The sequence below is a fragment of the Trichosurus vulpecula genome, chromosome 4 (genome assembly GCF_011100635.1).
Source record: "Trichosurus vulpecula isolate mTriVul1 chromosome 4, mTriVul1.pri, whole genome shotgun sequence".
NCBI classification, from domain to species: domain Eukaryota; kingdom Metazoa; phylum Chordata; class Mammalia; order Diprotodontia; family Phalangeridae; genus Trichosurus; species Trichosurus vulpecula.
Window position 1 is genome coordinate 94,504,644 of NC_050576.1, and position 23,164 is coordinate 94,527,807.

Consider the following 23,164-nt stretch of genomic DNA (forward strand, 5'->3'; position numbering starts at 1 on the left):
ATACTGTATGGACATGTATTTCTTGGATGGGCATTGTCACTCTTTATTTAAAATGTAATGGTTTGTTTGTTTTGTTTTATAATATAGAAGGTGGGTCTCCCTGTGCAAACAAGAAAACTGGTCCGATAATAAAGAAGAAACATAAGAACAATTGGTGTTTGGGCCTATAGTTGAAAGACATAATTGATGAAATATATTTGGAAAGGGAAAGAGGGGGAAGGGAAAAGGGGGGAGGGAAGGGGAGAGAGAGAGAGAGAGAGAGAGAGAGAGAGAGAGAGAGAGAGAGAGAGAGAGAGAGAGAGAGAGAAAGAGAGAATTTCTTGAGTGCTTACTCTGTGCCAGGAACTGTGCTATTAAAAATAAGAATACAAATAAAAGCATAAAGACAGTACAACCCTCAGGTTCCTAATATAATTTACATTGTAATAAAAGACAGTACATTATAGGGATCTGAAAGAGAGGTGAGTGAAAAAGTATTCTGCAAGTTCTAAGTCTGAGCATGGGTAGAAGGAAGCATGATTGTTTGGGAACATCCTCAAGTTGAGGTGCAAGGAAGGTCCCATCAAGAGAAGGGAGGAACACTGTGATACAGTCATTGTCAGAAGGAAAAGATCACTAGGTCAGAGGTAAAGTAATCATTGGATGAGGCAAGTTTGAGGAGAGCAGAGCTGTCATGGGAAAGATAACCAAAAAGAATAAAACAAAGAGACAGAATTCCTATTTAAAAATTTAAATGTTATTTTATTTTCAAAGGTCAGACTTTTCTCTTTCTTATTTCCCTCATCCTCATTGATGGGGAGCATTTTTCATGATGAGTCTTCGGGAATATGTTGATCTGAGTTCCTATGCTGTACATATGTATGCATGTGTATGTGTGTGTGTGTGTGTGTGTGTTGTGTATTTGTTGTTATTTTAATCATCCAAGATCCATTTTCTCAACTTCCTACTTCTCATTGTGAAAATAAGAAAAGCAAAGCCCAATGAAAACAAGTATCATCAAATTTAACAAACAAGCCAATTTAACATTAGCTATGTGCTACTTTTTTTCTCATTCTGTATTCTTAGTCCTCTCAGGAAGTGGCCAGCATGTTTAATCATCATTCATCTGAAATCTGGGTTGATCATTGCACTTATAAGAGTTCCTCACAATAGTATTGCAATGAGCTTATATACCATAACATGTTTATCTATTTCTTAATTTCTGGATTTTTTGCCACCTCAAAAAGAAATATAAATATTTTTGTATATTCTTAAAATTTGTTTTTCTTAGGATTTATACTTCCCTTAATCCACTCTCCATCTAATCCCCCCCCCCTCCCCATTACGCTACCCTTCTAATTCCTTTTTAATTTGCCTCCTAATTCCCAAATAAGGGAAATTTATTCCTCTACCCAGCTCTCTGTGTATATTCTTCCTTCTTTTGATCAGTTCAGATGAGCATGAGTTTTAAATGTCAGTTTAGATTTTCACTTGTTTAAATGTTCACGTATGTATCTTGATTATATAAGTTTCCCTAACTTTCATTTTCTTTCACCTTCAGTGTATTATTCTGTTTTTCCACTCTTTTTCTAGATCATCAAGATATATTAGAACCACTCCCAGTTCTTGCCTAATTGGATTCCTTTCATGAACCTTGATAATGACAGATCACCAGGAGGAGAGGGAACATATGTCATCTTCCCATATTTGAATGTAAGCAGTTTATCTTTGTTTATTCTTTTATCATGTTTCATTCGTGTTTAGCTTTTTATGTTTTTTTTTCCTTTATTTTTATATTTTAACTTCAAAATTTCTCTGTACTTCTGATCTTTTCATCAGGAATTCTTTGAAGTCCTCTATTCCATTAAAGTTCCATTTCCCCCTGTAATATTATACTTAGTTTTGCTAAGTAAGATTTTTTGGCTGTAAGACTATATCTTTTTCCCTCTGGAATATTGGATTCAAAATCTTCCCCTCCTTTATAGTGTTGGCTGCTAAATTATGAGTGATCTGGCTATAGCTCTGACTATAGCTCCTCATTGAATTCTTAAATTCTTTCTAGCTTCTTGCGGTATTTTTCATTTGAATGGGAAGCTCAAGATTTTGGTTCATTTTGATGTTTCTTTAAGGATATGTCTAGTAGATTTGATCTTTTTCCACTATGCTCTCTGGTTTCAAGAGTTCTGGGAGTATATTCTTTTAAGAGTTCTTGAAATACGATGTCTAGCCTCCTATTGTATTTTATATCTTTGGTCATGGAATTCAGATAATCTAATGATTCTCTGTGGTTTTTCCTCATTATTCTGTTTTCTAGGACAGTTGTTTTTATTAAATTACTTTAGATTTTGTTCTATTTTTGTCAACTTTTTGACTGGGTACTGGAGTGCTTCATGGTATGTTTCTTGCCTGACCTGTCTTCACTGGCCACATAATTGCCTGTGTCACTTTATATGTTGAGCTGGGCTAGACAAATATTATTTGCTATGATTTTTTTTCTGAATTTCACCATCAGTGTCTGGTCTGGTGCATTTTTGAGATCTTTTTGGAAATGTTTGTACAAGAGACTCAGCTATATTGCTTCCTTTCACTCCAACATCTTGGCTCCATCCTTTCTGAGACAGAGTTTCTATGACAAAACCTAAACTCATTGATGTTGAGAGAAAAGAGTGCTTAGCATAGTACCTCATGCTTAATAAGTCTTTGTAGACTTGACTTGAGCACCAAACTGAGCCAGATGTGTGAGTAACCAAAACAAATTGTTGAGAAAACACCAATAAAGTCAATGATCTTTAATACGAAGGGGCATGATTCCTGGCATACCACAGAAATGTCTATGTGAAATGGTGCTTTGTATAGATTAGGCACTGCAAATAAAATTTCCATTCAGCATTTTTGCTTTATAATTGAACACAGTTTTAAGATAAGGTGGCACGAATGGTGCTAATGCCAATCCCTATACTTTCACAAGAAATAATATGCCATCCTATCTCCTCCAGGAGAATGCTCCCCTATCATCTCCACTCTCTCTAATTGTCAATCTCTCCCTCTCTACTGTCTGTTTCTCTTCTTTCTGCAAACATGCTCATGTCTTCCCCACGCTCAAAATAACCTCACTCAAAATAACCCCTGCCAACTATCTTTCCATATCTCTTCTACTTTTTACAATGAAACTTCTTGAGAATGATGTCTACAATGGGTATTTCCATTTTCTTCCCCTTCACTCTCTTCTTTCTCTCTACAGTCTGGTTTCAGATATCATCATTCAAATGAAATTTCTCTCTCCAAAGTTTCCAATGATCTGTAAATTACCTAACATAATGGCCTCTTCCCAAACCTCTTCATTCTTGATCTCTCTGCAGCCTTTGACACCCACATCTAGTGTCTAAAACTCAAAATGCCCCATGTCTAGGTTATTATGGAATTTGTATCTGGAATGGGCATTCTCACACTTACAAAAAGATGTAAAATGTAAACATCTCAGGAAGATTATTAGACATCATCTCCCAGGAACAGGTTTTGTTAGAAAGGAGAGAAGATGAGCAGAAGAGTGGGCAGTGCCTGGAGATTCACTGAGATAGGAGGAGAAATGAGCATTAAAGTCAAGATTCCTCAAAGGGAGCTGGAGGAGTTGGAGACTTTCTCCTTTATAATTATCCTAAAGAGAGCCCTGTTAAAAATACAGCTTTGTTTTCAAGTTTGTAATAGATAGAATATACAGTTTGTTGCTTACCTCAAATGGCCTAAAAGTGTCAGTTGTGTGTGTGTGTGTGTGTGTGTGTGTGTGTGTGTGTGTGTGTCTGTGTCTGTGTCTCTGTGTGTCTTTGTGTCTGTGTGTGTATCTGTGTGTGTCTGTGTGTGTACATACATTGTTATTTCAACATCAGATAGGAGAATCTTGACCTAAATGTATGAAGCTGACAGTATGGGGCTCAAAAGATTTAAGTTAATGAATATAAAAGCTTGCTCTTTTTGTGAAAATGCATGGTCTCCATGGAGATATTGCATGAAAATGCAATTAAAGTATAATTGCAATCCAGGACTTAGAACAGGATATTGTTATGGTTATAAAATGCAAAATTAATTTCCATGAACCATGTTATATGTGACAAGCTTGTCAGCACATAATACTAAAAGCTTTTATCATCCTGTTTCTAAAATGTCCATATAGATATCATCTGATGGGAAATGGGATGGCTCAAGAGAAACAAAATTGATTACCTCTAAAAAAAAAAAAACCCTGTTATACTCGGCTCATAGTGATCAGAAAAAAAGAGTGAATAATTTCATTGTTCTTTGATTGTGATTGTCATTCCTGCCTTTCCCTTCCAACTACTCCAGAAATTGTTAATCACTGGTAGAAAGCAAGCTAAGATCACAGACTACCAGGTAAAGTTAAAAAGAGAGCAACAACAAAAAATAAACAAACAAAAAACTCAGATTCGAGGTTTTTCATAAGCACTACATGACAAGATTATCTAATCAACAATACAAAAGTCCTTTTCTTTGATAGAGAGTTGCTAGACTAGAAATAATGAAAGAGGCATAAATTTTAATATGCAGTTAATATTTTACTTTATTTTGTTTCATTATGTATATTTAAATGAAGTCTTCTATTAGAAGCAGGGGAGAATTGGTGGGTTATAATAATGACACAATTTTCTTAAAAAACATTATCAAATATATTGACAAAAATATCTCAGAAGGGGATAAAACAAATAGGGCAATTTTGCCACTTGTTAGATAAAATGCACATTTTATAAATAAGTAAAATAACAGAAGTTCATAATTTTACATAAGTCTCTTTTATATTTTCCCCATATGTTAAAATGTTGATGATGTTTTATAATTTAAGAAGAATTTAAAAAAAAAACCTTAATATCAGACCACATGACTAAATTACCAATTTGAGAATAATAGGGATGTTGTTTTGTAAGCAAATACAAATATCACATTAAAATACTTTCCCAAGAACCCTGAACACTGCAGACAATTATTTTGGATTGATTTTGAATAATAGATGATTGGAGTTAAATTCTAGCATTCTAAGTGTTAAGCCAGTCACATCATAGTTCACACACACACGCACACACACACACACACACACACACACACACACACACAGAGGCAAATTTACATTTATTGTAAGTATAAGTACGTTCATTATTATATCCCTCCTTCTCCTCTTTGGTCCCACATCAAATTATTGTTGCAACAAACACCGCCATGGAACTCTTATTAATCTGTGAGTTGGTTCCATTCCAATAAGGTTGTGTTTACATGTCTAGAATTAGAAAGATCCATCCACATTTTTGGTGACTATGATCATCTTTTTGTTTGGACCTTAAAAGGCTGGTGTTTCATTGTGGGATTGACAGAGAATGATATTGTCTATATCCTACTAAAGAGAACTGCATGTTCTTGCTTGACAGGCGACTGATTGGAATTGACAAATCTCGAGGTCATTCTATTTCTTCTGTCACATATGTTAATCCATCTTTAAGCTACCCTGCCTCTTTGCCTACAGGGAATATGCATATTATATACCTTAACAATCTGTAACTTATCATATAGCCACTAAAATATTCTTAGATTTAACTCCTATGGGGAAATAAGCATTTTCTGTGTGGCAAAATAATTATTATAATTCACATTGCAAAGCTCCTCAGAGTTTACCAAGTGCTTTCTTCATAGCATTCCCATGAGGAAGGGAATATGAGGGATTACTTTCTCCATTTTACTGATAAATTGAGGCGCAGGCTATTAAGGGCCTCAGGTGTCACATTTAGTTTAAGATCAACACTTAAAACTCAGAACTCCTGACTCAGTGTCTAGTTTTGTTTTTTTTAATGCACTATACTAATATTTCTAGGAAGCAATGATTATGATTGCTATTCTGATATGACACTTCCACCCTAAAGTTGAAACTCCTTACCATTTCCAAATGTTGCTGGTAAAAAATAATTGTTGTTTCAGTAATGTCATGACTCCCATTTGGATTTTTCTTGGCAAAGATACTGGAGTGGTTTGGTATTTCCTTTTCCAATTTATTTTAAGATAGAGTTGCTATTATCTGCACTTTAATGATTAAAGAAAACATTATTATATTGTGCCCAGTATTGTATTGTGAGTCCAGTGATTGTAAAAAGAAGACTATATATTGCAACTAATATAATTTTTATCTGTGAGACCATGATACTTTACTGACAAGAAATAAGAGCACAGACATGAAGTGTTTAAACCAAAGTTATAAGTTAATACATTGAGGATAATGATGGATTACTTGGAGAACTCTGAGGTCCCTGTATATTAATTTAATACTATTAAGTGAAAGCTAAACTTACTGTATAAAATAACAAATTTTGTTTTAACTGTTGGGTTTTTTCTTTGTTTCAGTTGATCAGTTGCAAACGTATATGTGAGCCACAACTATGAGATAGGACAATTTTATCTTTGTACAAAATCCTGTGTAAAAATAAATTAGTAAAAATTATCATCAGCAGCAAAAACAGAAGCAACAACAACTAATGTTTTTTAGTTGTCCACAAATTGGTGAGGCAGCAGGATAATAGGGCAGCTAACAAATCATACACAATCTTAGATTGGCCAATTTGGAACCAGAGCTTAGCAAAATAAGAGTATCATTTTCATTGACCAGGTCAGGCCACATCTGGAGTACTAGGGACATGACATTTTAAGAGGCAAACAGACATAAGATACTAGTTCTTCAGAAGCCTCTATGTTTTATTATTCAGTCAGATTCTGCTGTCTGCTTCAAAGGCATCAACTTCCCTTTGTCTCATAGTCATTTGCTATAAGGTCCAAAAAGAGCACCAAGAAAGGTATGCTGACCAGCAAGGTTCATGAGACCGATTCCCCTGCCTCCTCTCCTTAATAAAAATGGCAATACCATTAAGAACTTTGTATCTAGCTGGAAGTGGGAATGAGGGAAAAAGAAGTTGGAAATATATCCTAGTATACTCATCTCAATGCTCTATTTCTAAAATTTGCACCAAACAACATTTCAGATGATTGTATGTCTTTCTACCAGAACATTAAATTCAATTTTGGGGAGATTTGCTCTTTCCCATTAAATTCTAACTTAAAAAATCCATCATGTCATTTTGTGACTATAAATTAGGAGATTTGGTGAACACATGAAATATATTCATGTATTGCAGGGTTGTACAAAAATTTATTAAATATTTAACTATCTGCTTAGAATTTCAGGGTATACAAATATGTGAAAGTCCCTTGCCATCAAGATTCTACTGAAGAGGAGTAGTAAGGAAGATACCCTCTCAGTCTAAGAAGTATAAAGAGATATGACAGAATCTTCCACTATGTAATTAAAACTGTTTTCATGACCAGAGAATCTGGAGTCCAGTCTCATCTCTGATGCTTATTATCTGTATGACCTTCAGCAAGTCACTTAAAACACCTTGTCTATTTGCATGAGAGAGTTGGATTAGTTGGGCTTGGAGGGCCTTTCATCTCTTCAATGATTTCATCCTAAGCACAATTGTTAATGAAAGAGAAAATTATTTTTTTAAAAAAATTTGTTGTTTCAAGTAATAATAGTAAACATCAATACAGAATACTATCCTTTCAAACTAATCATGTTGATTTGTGAGAATTTTGTGCTGTTGGAATTATCTGAATACTTATGAATATATCTGATGGTCTCAACCAAGATGAGACTAGTGGTTATAACTGGTTCTAGAGACAGAAAATTTCCCAAAGAAGGCATAAATTAATCTAGAGCTGTTACTTAAGCTTTCATGAGAGATAATATAATCCTCAATTTAAAGTTTAAACCCCAGTTTTACTCTTTCTTGCCCGATGATTTTAACTAGGTCATGAGTACTTTTTTTATACTGGGAGGGGAGGAATAAGCAGTTATTATGTACCTACCATATACCAGGAAGTGCCCTAAGTGTTTTACAAATATTATCTCATTTGACCTTTACAAATGAGCAACTGAGAGACAGAGGCTAAGTGACTTAGCCAAGGTTATAGCTGAATTTTAAATCAGAGTTTCATGACTCTAGGCTGAGTTCCAGTGATACAAATTTAGTCACACACACATGTGTGTATGTGTAAGTTTATGTGTGGATGTGTGTATATGTGCACACATGTATGTGCACATATATACATGTACACATGTATTGTGTATGTGTGCATATAAAGATAGACAGATATCACATGATTTCTTTTTCTGATGTTTTTCGTATGGGAAGGTTTGAAGAAACTAGCTCCTCTCACATACTGCCAACCTTGTTTTCCTCTTCTCCAACTTTTACATGTACATGTGATTTTTTAAAAAATGCAAGTGTATGCCTATGCATTTATCCTCATTAGAATCCATCTTTTTATATTTGTCTCTTAGTTTTAGCTTATCAAAAGCTTTTTGGATCTTGATTTTTTTATCCAATAAGTTCCCTCTAGATTATGACATCTGATAAGCATGAAATCTATTATTATCTATTTTATCTGATTTGTTTAATAAAGTCCTAAATTATGAAAGCAAAACTGAAGACAAATGTAATAGTAAGACAACTATGAATTTAGGCTTAATATTTATATGCAAGTATTATTCTATATAGCTAAAATTATTCATTATAAGAGCTCATAGTTCTATAGGGTACCACAATTTTTAGTTCACATGTAATTTTCACCAATCTATAAATAATGAGCCTGAGGTTTAGCATTTAAATAACTTCCCCATGGTTACAAAGCTAGTGAGAGTCACAGCAAGTACTTGAACTAATGACTTCCAGGACATAATTCTGCCTCCTTACATGCGCATTATATGCTCTTTCCTGGATATATTTTTAGAATGCAACAAGGGAGTTAATAATTCCTAAGAGCTATCATTTATATAGCACTCTAATGTTTTTAAAGTATCTTAAATATATTTAAAATGGTTATAAGATCACAGGAATACCAGAAAGCAAATGAAGTGAAAAGATATAGCTAGTCAGGTCTCTCCATCTCTACCTCCAAAGCAACAAGTACTACAAAAAGTGAAATAGGACAGCAATCAAAAGGAAAGAACTTCCTACAAGAGAATCCTCACAAATTTTGGAAGCTAAAATGAAAATGTCAACTGGGCACTCTCTAGAATTACGAACATTACTAGACCTAAGGAAATCATAGGAATCATATAATCTTCAAGGGCATTTTATACCTATGTATTACATATGATATTACTGTGCTATGTAGATATAAAGTGCCCTTGAAGATTATATCATATAAATAAATATAATAATAAATAATATAATAAATATGTATTATATTATGTACATTATATAACATATTTTATATTATTATACAATAAATAATAATAAATTATATAATATATTATATTATAAATATGTTATAGAAATGAATATAGAAATAATTAATTAGGTGAATGAATACAGACAAGGATAGAAAGAGCTTCATGAATTGATATATAGTAAAATAATCAGAGCCCAGAAAATTTCAATGATATTAACAGAAGAAACAACAAAAAAAACCCACAAAAATCAAATGTATATGTGACAAAATTATAAAGAACAAGCATGGCTCCAAAGAAGAGATTTAAGGAGAAATCCCTACACACTTCTTCAGAGAACTTGGAGATCTACCCTCTGGTCCACTGGATTTATTTTCAGATATTTTTCAATGTACTGATGACTTTTAAATGTGTTTCTTTTTGTTTGTTTTTTCCTTAAAATCATTATTTGTTATATATTGTGCATCTGTGAAAGAAAAAAGGGGAAAATTTTGTTATATAAAAACAACCAAAAGAAACCAACAATAGAGACTTTTTTTTAATCCATATGCTTTAAAGCATTTATAAATAAATACAGACAGGCATAGTGTATATGTTCTTTAATGAATTATAATAATAAAAATTGTATTCAACAAGAGATTTATGAACAAAGGATTTAGAAGTAAATGTAAAGCTAATATTACCATAAATATTGAAAGGTCCAAAAATAAACCATCAATGTAATATATAATTATATTTCATAAAATGGTTTTCAATGAGGTAGCATTCCACAATTCATGGTATGCTCCTATAAAGTCCTTTGGAGAAATTTTATATCTCTAAATAGTCATGTCAACATCCAAGAAAAAGTAAACATCAGAGAATTTATCATTTGCATGTTACTAAACATAGAACATAAACCAATTAATAAATCATTCAAAAGGGCAAATGTAGACATACTGAAAATTCAAACCAAGAAATTTGCATTCATTGAATGCTGCTAGGTGCTCATTATGCCCTGGTGTAGAAATAGTCTTAGTGTTTTCTTTTTCTTTTTTATATTGAATCAGTTTTTGTTCAAGTGGTATTTAGCAGAAAGTCTGGTCATTATGTATTCCTACTTATTCACTTTAATAATTTTACTTATGTACTTATTACAAGTATTCTTTTCATTTCAGAAATACTTGTGATAAAAATGAAGATGAATGTACAACAAAAAATAAAGGAATTAACAAACTATTATAATGTAATTATCACTAGTGGAACTTCAAAATCACAGAAATAGATGATGTCTGTGTTAGCCTAGGATCCCTGCCATGGGTGTTTCAACTGCTGGGGTAGTATTTTATCCTCATAGGCCAGGGTCAAAGGATGACTACTTTGGGTTGAGGAGCAGCTAAAAATCTCCCCACCCTGCCTCACACACAATTCTATGCCAAGACCAAATAATGTCTTCCTATTCCACACCACAATCCATCCCAGAACCATGTTGCCTTCTGCTGCAGGTTAGGTAATTGCTGCTGGTCCACCATATTAATAATGTCAGGAACAGCCACAATTCTGAGGACTTCTTTCAAGTCAGGAAAAGGATTTGGTTCTTTCTTCTCCTCTTAATGTTATCTTCCTCTCTGATGACTGAGAATGTTCCTCCCCTGGCAGTTACCCATCATTGAGGTATCTAAATGCTTCTAATGTTTCAAACTGACAAGCCTGCCATGAAGGCTAGGCATGTCTAGCTCAGCCCTACTCTATGTTCAAGGAAAGAGATGCAAAACAAAACAAGTTTCCATAGACTTATCTAAACTAACACCTAGGATCAGTCTACCAGGGAAAAATATCTGACATAACTAAAAGGAACAACTTGAGGACACTAGAAAAAAAGTAGGATGTTTTGTACCAAATGAACCATCTTGGTAAATATCATATATGAGAAAACTCATTATTTATGACTATTTGAAATTAACTGATAATCATGTGGGAACTCACTAATGGGGACTCTGGAGCTACAGAATTAAAAAAGATACCTTTATCCTCTAAGTGTGAGCCCTAGAGTCCTGAAAGGATGTTGCAGCCACCCTCTGAGTAATTGAAAGCCAATATAAGTGGGAGCTTGGAGAACAGCTTCAGAGAATGGGTCACATAGAAGATCCCTCCACCAGCATCTAATCAGCAAATTCCAGAGGATTGACTCAGGTGCATAAGTGTCAAGTGATCAGTTATCCAATTACTAATTTATATGTGATATTTAAACGTAAGTCTTCCTGACTTGAAAGTGCAACCCTCTATTAACTAACCGTACTGTAATCCTTGGGTTTAGATAAATAAGTAAATACTTATTTTACTACATAAACAGTTATGTAATAGTAAGTTCTTTTTACTATATTATTCCTCCAAATTTAAGGAATAGACAGCAGCAACAAGGATTAGAATCACTTCTTTAGGGGTTGTGAATGTAAGAGCAAAGAAATAAATTACCTTCAAAATGTCATCCTTTGATGTAGTGCTTAACAGCAGGTGGGGCTTCTGTGATCCTCACTTGGCTTCCTTTAGAATAGTACATAACTGTGCAGGAAAGGAACTCCAAGGAATTATATAATTGGACAGGAGTAGCAGGATTAGCCTATGTAAGATACCTTAAAGAAAATTCAAGAGGTTTGAAGTCATCAGAGCCCATTTACTATGCTGAGGAAACCTAAGAACAAAAAGTAAAATAGATCATTTTCTAATATGTTTGCCCCAAGGTTAAATCAATTATTTCATGTATACAAACGTCAATGAACATTCTTTATACTTGGACTGATGCTACATTCATTTACATAATTCATTTATTTCCTATTGGAAATACTGTACAGGTTTATCCATAGTTTTCTCCACCCTTATCAGGTCTTTTAAAACAAAAACATTATTTTTCTTCATTCTTTCCCTCATCCCCCCCAAGCAGAGAGTTTTCTAAAGGAGTATGCCTATCACAGAGGCAGATGAACAAAGAGGTTTGTTTTTTTTCTTGATTAAAACCTCATGTGAAAATTGAAATATTTCAAACAGGTCACTGTACTCAGGGCTCAGAAAATGACAATTTATAAATACTCATTACGTTTTCTTAAAAATTTTCCTTGAAATTAGTATTTTTAATTCTTGTACTAGTAAACTGAATGACAACAAGAATCAAAAACATAAAAATCAACTTCATTGCATTTTCATAAATATTAACATAGAAGTAAAACATTACTTCAATTGTACAAGCATTTGTTAAAAACTTGTTTTATGCCAGGACTCTGTGCCAGGTGGTTGGAATTAAAAAAAAAAACATAATTTCTGCTCTCAAAGAGCCTAACATTCTCATGGTAAAGGGCATAGCATCATATACTCAAGTAAGTACATGGAAAGCAATACAGAATAATTTCACCAGGAAAGAGAATGATAAAAATGAGAATGATAAAAGTATGAACAATTTTGCATAGGATGGATCATGTAATCTATGCTTTGAAGGAAGCTAAGGATTCTACAAGGTACAGGTGAGGAAAATGTGCATTCTGCACATGGAGAACAATTTATGTAAAGGCATAAGTAAGTTTAAGGATATGGAATGTCCTGTATGGGGAATAGTTAACAGGCCTGCACAACCTGCAGCCTGCTGGTCACTTACAGCCTGCAGGCCACTTGCAGCACACCAAAAGATTTTATCTATATACAAAGGATATTTTCCTCTACATTTTCAGGGGCTGTCTGAAATCCTTTGGCATGCTGCAAATGGCCCAAGGGCCACATGTCAGTGCAGGCCTGAGTTAGAAGATAAGTTTGATTGGCATAGACAATTGGTGAAGGAGAGGCATAGGAAATACTTTTTGGAAGATAAGAAATAGATAAATGGTTTTAAATACCAGCCTGAGGAATTAGCATTTTATGCTATCACTAATAGAGAACCATTGAAGATATTTAAATAAAAATTATGAAATGCTCATATCTGTGATTTGGAAAAATCAATTTGTTAACTTTATGGAGATATATAAGAGAAAGGAGAGAAGAGTAGCATCGAGGTCAATTAACAATCTATTGAAGGAGCCCCAGTGAGAGATGATATTAAATTAAGATCGTGCGAGAAAAAGACTTGGCTGTGATAGATATGATGGGAGGATTGATAAGCCTTGAAATTGTTTAGACAAGGGGGGAGAATAAAGAATAACTCTGAATATATGGATGTGGGTGACTGGAAGGATGATGTTGCCACCAATAGAAAACAGAAAATTTGGAGGGGAAGGAGGAATGGCAATTGGGGAGAAATGTAAAAGAGTTTTGTTTTAGATTTATGAGCTTGAGATGCCTACAGGACATCCAGATGGAAAATGTATTGCAAATAGTTGGTAATGGGGGACTAGAATTACGGTTAGAAATTAGGGATTGACGTATACCTTCACAAGTTATCTGCGTAGAGTTCACTTATTTGACTAGTTATCATGCTTTCGAATTTTTTAAATTGTCCCTCAAGCGAAAGTTCCTTAGTTTTTTTCTTGTTCCTTTTCTCTCATATTTTATCATCACATATCATAGGATACACACAAATGAATGAGCAAGATTCCAATATTAATGTTTTTATTTTGAATATACAAATATTTCCCAGAATTTCTATGCCATACCCAGGTATTCAATAGATATTGTTTTTACAACACCAAGCACCACTAGTCTTCCCTTAAAAATAAAAAGAAAGCAATGAAAATATTATATTTATTAGCATTTTGAGGTACACATACCATGTAAATTAGAAGACTTGTGTGTTCAGTAAATAGCAAAGGGCTTCCCACCACTCACCTTTAAATTAGCTCCAAATTGTTCTCCAAAACTATTGGATCATTTCACAACTGTATGAACAGTGCATTAGTGTATCTTTTTTTCACGTCCCCTTTAGCATCTATCATTTTTCTTTTTTGGCTAATAGCCATTCTGTTAGATGTGAGATGTTATCTCAGTTATTTCAATGTACGTTTCACTAATAAGTAGTGATTTAGAGCATTTTTCATCTGATTATTGAAAACTTTGATTTCTTCTAAAAACTATCTGTTCAGTTATGCTTATTTTGTTTTCCAATATTGAACCAGATGTGCATTACTGGTATAAATCCTGCTTTGTCACAGTGTATTAATATTTTGACATATTGACATAATCTCCTTGCAAGACTCAAGTATGACTAACATGACAGAAAAGGAAAATGATAAATGCCACAGGAAATCTTGAAAAACACAGACAGTGATGCAGTTGATGGAATTGTGAACTGGTCCAACCATTCTGGGAAACAATTTGGAACTATGATAAAAGGGCCATAAAACTGTACAAAGCCTTTAACCCAGCAATACCAGGAGTATGTTGGTATTACAAACAGAACAAAAGAAAGAGGAAAGGCCCTATTAGTGGTGGCAAAGAATTGAAAATTGGGGGACTTCCCATCAGTTAAACAATGGCTGAACAAGTTGTGGTCTATGATCATAAAGGAATGTTATTGTGCTATAAGGAATGATGAGCAGGATCCTTTCAGAAACAAACAAACCTGGTTTTATATTAACTGATACAAAATGAAATGATCTGAGTCACTGTAAACATTAAGAGGAATATTGTAACTGTGAAAGACTTAACTTCTCTGATCAAGATAATGCCAAAGGACCCATGATGAAAAGTGCTATCCACCTCTAGATAGAGAACTACTGAACTCCAAGTAAATATTGAAGCATACTTATTTCACTTTCTTAATCTTTTCTTTTGTTTGTGTTTCCTTTTGGAACATGGATGATATGGAAATATGTTTTGCATGACTTCACATATATGCTTGATATTATATTGCTTGCTTTCTCAAGGGTTGAAGGAGACATGGGAAGAAGGGAGAGAATTTGGAGATTAAAATTTAAAATATGAATGTCAAAATATTTATAAATGTATTCAGAAAATATTTAACAAAATAAACAAAAGTATATAATTTTTAAAATCATAACATTTATTGAGTTTTTAAAAGAAATATTTGTAGGTTTTTTTTTCTCTTGTAGTCCAAGTAACCGAACTTCTAGGATATAACTTAATCCATTTGAATTATGATTTAAAAATTACTATATATGCACATGCAGATATATGCATTTGTATGTTTGCATAAAATACTGTATTTGTAAACATATTCCATCCATAGTCAACTAAAATTAACTAATTAAAATTTATAAGAGTAGTTTATTTCTTTGAGATAATTTCACTAATTTTGGAGATATTTAAATCAATAAGCAATTAGTTCCCGAGAGTCTAATTTTAAAATGAAATAGTTTTGAAATACATAGTTTTAGAAAATCAGCTTGATGATTGCAAGTTACTGATGATGCTTTGAGTTGCTATTCAAAAATATGTCAAGTATTTTATAATGAAGGAAAAGATCCTTTCATAAAGCCTTTGCTATCTATCCCTACTTTTGAAAAACCCATTACTTTATTTAAGAAATGTGATTATAGCTAGGCCTAAACAGTCCTAGGTTAATTTGAAAATTGTAGCAATATACCTGAATCCTGGGAAAATAAATAAATACATTAATGAAAATCTGGCCTGACTTTAGTAAATGTATTTTGCTTCTAATGATTTTCCATTCATAAAATCTTTTCAATTCAATTCTTTTATAATGTAGTTATTATATTGTTTTCAAGTGCCTAGAACCAGGTCATTCAATAAAAAGTGCTACACAGGCCTTTAAATTTGGCAAACTATTATGTATGTATGTATGTGTGCATATACATGTAAATCTACTTACATTCTCACATAAGTACATATAGCAATCTTAGCTTCACAGAAACCTTCCAACTTAACTGCCATTGGAATTGCTACTCCTATCTCACAGATGAATAATTGGTTATAGTTATACAACACAAGGAGCAAATCAGTAGAGCCAACACCTGATGTCCTTGCCAAGAAGAGACATAAGGCATCCAAAAGTAACACTGCTTTGAAATATCAGCTTTGTCTAGTCTTACCTAGAGAGCAAAACAAGTTTTGGAAAAAGAGCCTTGGTGAATAACCAATTAGATGAGTTTGCCTTGAGACTAAAGACTAAAACTGAAAGAACACCAAATTTTTTAAAGCCAAGATTATTAATACAAACTATATTCTTCATCAATGACAAGTGAACTACCATATTTTCACTCCTGACAGCACATTTCTTCATATGCTGTATGGTTAAGGACAAACTGGACTAAAAAAAGTAAGGGAAAAAAAACAGTAAGTGCAGTCAGTCCATTCTAAGTATACATAAAAATTAACTTTTCTGTAGGAAACAAAATTTTTAGAATATAGATCAGCCAATTGTCAACATACCTGAAAGAGGGAGGAAGGAAGGATATACCACTTGTCAGGAAAATCACCTATGTGATGACTTCCAATAAGTAATAAAAAAGTAAATAACCAAAAAAAAATCTCATGACTAATTCCCCATCTCTATCTTTACCATCATTTCTATTTTTACAAAACCTTAGGAGATTCATATAAAAAAAATCATGAGGTGCCTGATATGTAAATCATTTAACATCTGTCCAAATTTACCAATTCAGTTTTCATATGCTATAGCTTAATTCTTCAGCCTATATAAAAGAGGTGTGACAGACATCCAATGTCTCCTATTGAGGAAGAAATTAATAAAGTTTCTATTTTCTTTTTGACACCCTAAGCTATCAAATATGCTTTCTTTCAAAAGTTATTACTGAATGTTGGTAATGTGTATGAATCAAAATGGTAGTATATAATTTTAAATGATATAGTCTAGAATTTCCTTTTTTATCATTAGGAAATGATGGATTCCCTACTCTTGCTTTCAGTTTAAACCATATATATGTTTTCCCTATGAATAGAATAATTGAACTATGTGCTATTAATCAAAGTATTTACCCCTAAAACAGTAGCTATATGCTTAGGGATAATGCTGGGATAGTAATTCTGGGATAAATCATAATTGAAACATAATTCCTTGCAAAGTGGAAGTATGCAAGAAATGTTTTGCTGAATAAACTGCAAGTTAAAACTTTCTTTAAATAGGCTTCAAATACTTTGTTCTTCCCTTAACCTTGAGGCTAAATCTATTTGGCATCAACTTTACCTGCCATTTCCTATCTTATTTCCTTTTTTCAACAATAATAAAATTATACCCTTCACTGTAGCCTCAGATTTCTGATTTATACAATAATGTTATTGATTTTGGTAAAATAGCAGGAACACCACTAATTGTAAAAACTAGAAGGATAAACCAATATGACCTTGATGTAAGCTACTAGTGCTTCTTATCAGTTCATCATGGTAGGATAGGTATAGAGATATAGAGATACAAATAAAACGTATGTGTATATGTATGCATGTATACACATATGTATATATATATAAAACCATGTGCAAAATTATACAATACTTTTACTTTGCAATAAAAAAATCTTATCTCTATTTTCTTGGCCTTACTGAAATTTAAAAATGCACTTCAGTAACTGACTCAATCTGGTCCCTCAAGGTACTCTTAAATTCTGGTCCTTCAAGTGTTGAAGGATATGATGCAAAAAAAAAATTAAATAAAATAAACATCACTCAGTGTATTTGAGTGCATAATTCACATTTTTGATCAAGTTTTAATTTCTAATGCAGCAAAGCTAGGGAGACAAAAAGTATTTCTTTTTTCTACAATAATCTGTGAATTAAAAAAAAAGTTAAAATAATCCCATAGACAAGATGCTGAAAATTAAAAATAGAAACCATACCAGTCCAAGGAAAGCATTAAAATATCCTCCACTCTTGGCTTATGCCTGCTTCAGTACTTTATCAGAATCTGTGATTTCATTGGTGAATGGTTTTATCTGCATAGACTACAACCTTCCTACAATTTAATAGATTTGGTGAATTGCTGGGGTCAGTGTGGTAGCCACAAAAACGTGTGTATTTTAACGACTTTAGAAGAGGTAATATACAAAAGAGCAATTATGACCTAAGGTCTCTCTGGGACCAAAGAATATGTAAAAGTACATAAATTATGTCAGGAATAGTGGTGGCAAATTAAAAAAGAGTGAGAATATGTGTTCAAGCCTTTTACCCCATTTAGGTTCACAGAGCTGAACTTTAAATGCCCCTACAAGCATGGGAGATTTAAGATTCAGTCTCACCAAATTCATTCAGGACAGATTAGAACAGCATTCTATTTTATGTGTTCTTTAATGTTCTTCAAAAAGGGTCTGGAGTTGAAAAGCTGGGTTTTAATGAAGCTCTTGGCAATGAGGCTTGAATGTCCGTTATTCACAAATATCATTAGCTGTCAATAATAATAATAAAGAAAATGATCCAACACATTTAATGGCATGACCTCAGGTTTAAAGAAACTGCCATTCAAAAAAATTGTTAAGAATTTGTTTTACTTTTAATAATGAGCCATAGTCTGCAGATTCATACCGATTTCTTTAATGCTATCCATGAAAGATCTCAAATGAGCTTTCATTCCCACATTTTATCTGGCGAAAGTAGTATCAATTTCTCAGAATAATCTTCTCTTCTCATTATGCTATAGATGATTCATTACCTACTTATTTTATGTTCTACTGCTACTTTCCTTACCAATATGTAGGCTACAAGAATCTAAAATTATCAGAAGGGGAACTTAAAAGAACAATTTATTTTGCTTTTGTTATTTTAAAAAATAGATTATTTATTTTTTTATTTCTTTAGGAGATTGTAATGGTTACAAAAACATTCCTGTTTTTTTTTTTTCGGGGGGTGCAACATGGTAGACTCTGGTCCCTCTCCCTTAGGTCCAGGTCTATTATTACGCTTTACTCTCTGAACCCAGGGTTCTCTAGTACACCTAGGGAGTTGAGAAGTCTCTGTTCTCCCACCATTGTTTCAAGCTCCTGTCAACTGTGTTCTCCTCACCTTTCTAGGGGACAGAAACTAACACCACAGTTATGTTTAACTACTTAACATCAAATTAGCTTTTACAAAGGAATGTTTACTTTAAATATATAGCAAGAAAATATACCAGAATTTCCCCCCAAAACCTTGGGAAGGCAATCCAATTTACATTTCTTCATTCTTGTGTGGGGGGTGATGGTGAAGGTGGGGGGCAGGGTGATGAAGCTCACAATCTATATCAGTTTCTACATAGCATTAATCCTACCTAATTCAAATCCAAAGCCCCACTGGTCTAGTGCCAAGGACCATTTCCCTAAGAGCTTTTTTTATGGGCTGGCTGCAACACTCAGCCTGGCATTATCAACTCTGGGATTCACATGGCTAGAGCTGCCCCTCCTTCACCCAGAACTGAAAAGGACAAATAAAACAGGCAAAAACACCAGGCCCTGTTCTTAATGAAATGGTCTAAGAGAAGATAAGGGGAAAGGGAAGTAACCCTAAGAACTCTTCTCTTCCATCATGGTATCAACTATAAGTGAAATGAGTCCCTTACCCTCAAACGCAAAGTGAAACAAAAAAGGTGTTATATATTCATGCTCACAGCCAGGTAATTTTAAAGACACTGACAGCTCTGGCTATACAGTCAATTGGAAAAACAAATAAAAAAGGCTGCTCCCAAATGTCCACATATGCACTAGTTCTCCTCTCTCCAGGGCTAGCTCTCTAGTATCTTCTAATTTGGTGATGCCATTTTAGGTGCCCTGGGCAAGGATCAAACCCCCATTACTTTGAGATTCAAGTGCTACTGTTTGTTAAGGCACCATTATCTGCATTTATTTTTTTTTTCCTATTTGGAATAACCAAGAATTTCATGATTCTAGAATAAGTCTTGGAAAGGATGGAGTCTTTAGAGGCCTCTATATGATATATTTGTGACATCAGAGGCTTTTAGACCACATGGGTTTAAATCGTATTTATCTGATGATTTTAGGTCATATGGGTGAGTCGCATGTGTGACTCACCTTTGACCCTGAAAGAGATGTTAAACCAGAGGCTGGCTTTCTTTTTTTGGAGCTTTGAGCTGCAGCAGGAGCGACACGTGACTCTGAGCAAGCCGTTGTTGAGCTCCCTGGCTAAACTCAGATGTTGGTAACCACAAATTGTATTTGGTCTGTCAGTAATTTGTTTGTATTTGCTCTGAAGTTCAGGGTGCTGGCTTTTTCCCCAGAACTAAGTGAATGATACTTGTATGTTGGATTAAAGTAAGATTGTTAGCCCCTTAACATTGCAATCCTTAGTAAAGCAGATCAAAAGAACCTGGGCTTGCAGCGTTCTGTGACCTGGTTGTTGGTTTTACACCCCCACAGCAGCTGCTAGCCAGATTGTTGAAACAGCGTTGTAACAACAATGTTGCTAGCAGCTGCTGTGGAAGTGAGACAACAAAAAGTCCCATTTTGCTTGCAATTACAGTCATTAAATCCAACCTATACATAAACAGGAAAATGACCTACTCAACAAATGGTCTTCCAATCCTTACTGGAAGAGTCATAATGAGAGGGATCCTACTAATTCCTAAGACAATCCAATCCCTTTTTTATAGATGTGACTGTTGGGAAGACTTTCTTTATATTTTAAAGATGTTTCTAATACAATCAAAACATCATTTAACATTTTAATTTTTTAAAAAAATTAATAAAATGGAGAATTATGTAGGAAACCACAAACTTCTTTTACATAGTGTTCATCTGTTTGTTTTAATTTAATACAGTAATAACAAATGGCCCAGTTTATTTTGATGTAGATACTAAGTCTGCTCCTCTCTCACTTCCACTCATTACTCCTCATTGAATTTAAAAGGATCAGGCAAATATATGTATACATACATGTGTGTACATGTATGTATATATGCATATATACATACATATATACATATGTGTGTATGTATATGTATGTATATTTGTGTGCGTATGTATGTATCTATGTATGTATATATTCTGTTTCTCTTTTTTAGCCTTTCAGCTATTTAAAGCTAGTTATTATTTTTCGCTATATTTGCATGTTTTCTAAGCAAACAAAACATTAATCATTATTAGATGATAGAGGAGGAAATTTTCCATATGCAGAAAAGAATGCTTTTTCTCCTTAATTCCTAAAGGTTAAGGGAGATGTTATATAAAATATCTAGGCGGGTATAGAAGGCTAGAAATTTTGAGAACCTATAATTTCAATAAGGTAAATATAATTAAATCTTTTTATAGATGTTTTGTCTATACAGTATAAATTGCACTAGTGACAGCAATTATTTGGACAATTAGATCACATGTAACAAGACAAATATATGAAAAATATTTTGCTCTTTGCTGGTCTTGATTCTATGTTTATGAGGCATCCTAGTTCAAAAGAAAATCTTATTTTTTTTCCTTCTTAAAATACATTGGCTAAATGAGACTATTTTAAATGACCCACTCTACTACCTATATAGCCAAATAGAAATTCTGGAAGTCATTTCTACTAACTTGGGGTATTGTTTGAATTTAATATTCTGCTTTGATTTCCATAAAAGCTAGCCTCCTTGCCCTTTGTCAAGCTGTCTAGTAAAAAGGTTGTCTGCCTCTTTCCATTACTAAAAGGAATGTGTCTTTCAAGTTAAACTAAATGTTCTTAAGGATAAAAATTGAGTCTAACTAACCACTCAGATAACTCAGTTAGTTAGGTTTCCTAAGTTTAGTGTGGCACATCCAATAAATATTGTTGATTTTCGCTATTCAATACAAAATTTCCTCTTCTCTGTTCCTCTCTTCCTTCCGCCCCTCCTTTGTTCCTTCCTTCCTTCTCTTCTTCATTACTTTCTTTCTTCTTTCCTTCCTTCCATCCTTAGCAAAAATTTTAATCACTATTATTTTCCCCATGATTTGTAACTGGACAGAATTCCGGTGTGTTCCAAAAATTGTAGTTTCTCTTACCCTTATTGACCAAGTAATTTGATTCCAAAATAAAGTGTCAGTAACATATATATATCTCATATATCTATGAGATTTCATATATATATATATATATATATATATATATATATAAGATTCTGAAGGCCATGGATTTTTGTCATAGCATAGGGATTATGCATAGAGATGTTAAACCTCATGATGTCATGATCGATCATGAACCCCGAAAGCTGAGACTAATAGACTGGGGCTTGGCTGAGTTCTATTATCCTGGCCAAGAATATAATGTCCGAGTGGCTTCACAGTATTTTAAAGGTCCTGAGCTCCTTGTAGACTATCAGATGTATGATGAAAGTTTGGATATGTGGAGTTTGGGTTGTATGTTGGCAAGCATGATCTTCCGGAAGGAGCCATTTTTCCATGGATATGACAATTACGATCAGTTGGTAAGGATAAGCAAAAGTGCTGGGGACAGAAGACTTATATGACTATATCAAAAAGTGCAACATTGAACTAGATCCACATTTCAATCCTGGGCAGGCACTCCCTTAAGTGATGGAAGCGTTTTGTTCCCAGTGAAAACCAGCACCTGGTCAGTCCAGAAGCCCTTGATTTCCTGGACAAACTGCTGCAATATGATCACCACTCACAGCTCACCTGCAAGAGAAAGACCTTATTTCTACCCAATCATGAAGTACCAGGCTTGGATGGGCACATCCAACACGCCAAGCGGCAGCATTCCTGTCAGCAATGCCAACATGATGTCAGGGATTACTTCAATGCCAACCACTTTACCACTTGGACCTCGAGTAGGCTCGCCAGCGACTGCTGCTGCCAACCCCCTAGGGATGCCAGTTCCAGCTACCACAGGCACTCAGCAGTAATGACGGCCTCTGTCTCCTCATGCCTGAGCAGAGTCAGGCGGGGGAGGGGGTTCCACTCTCCATCTCTCCCTTTGATGTAGTTGTGCCTGGCAGGGGAGGGGATGGAACACTTTGGAGGTGCTGTGTCTGAACAGTTGCTTGTGGATCTATAGTAGTTAAGTCATTATAAAAATAATTATAGGCTGATTTTTTTCTTTTTTTCTTTTTTTTTACTCAAA

At 33.9% G+C, this 23,164-nt stretch overlaps 1 pseudogene; it reads left to right on the forward strand.

Annotated features, from left to right (window-relative positions):
* Positions 1-22,193: 22,193 nt before the first annotated feature.
* On the forward strand, positions 22,194-22,946 carry LOC118848663 (annotated as a pseudogene).
* Positions 22,947-23,164: the final 218 nt, after the last annotated feature.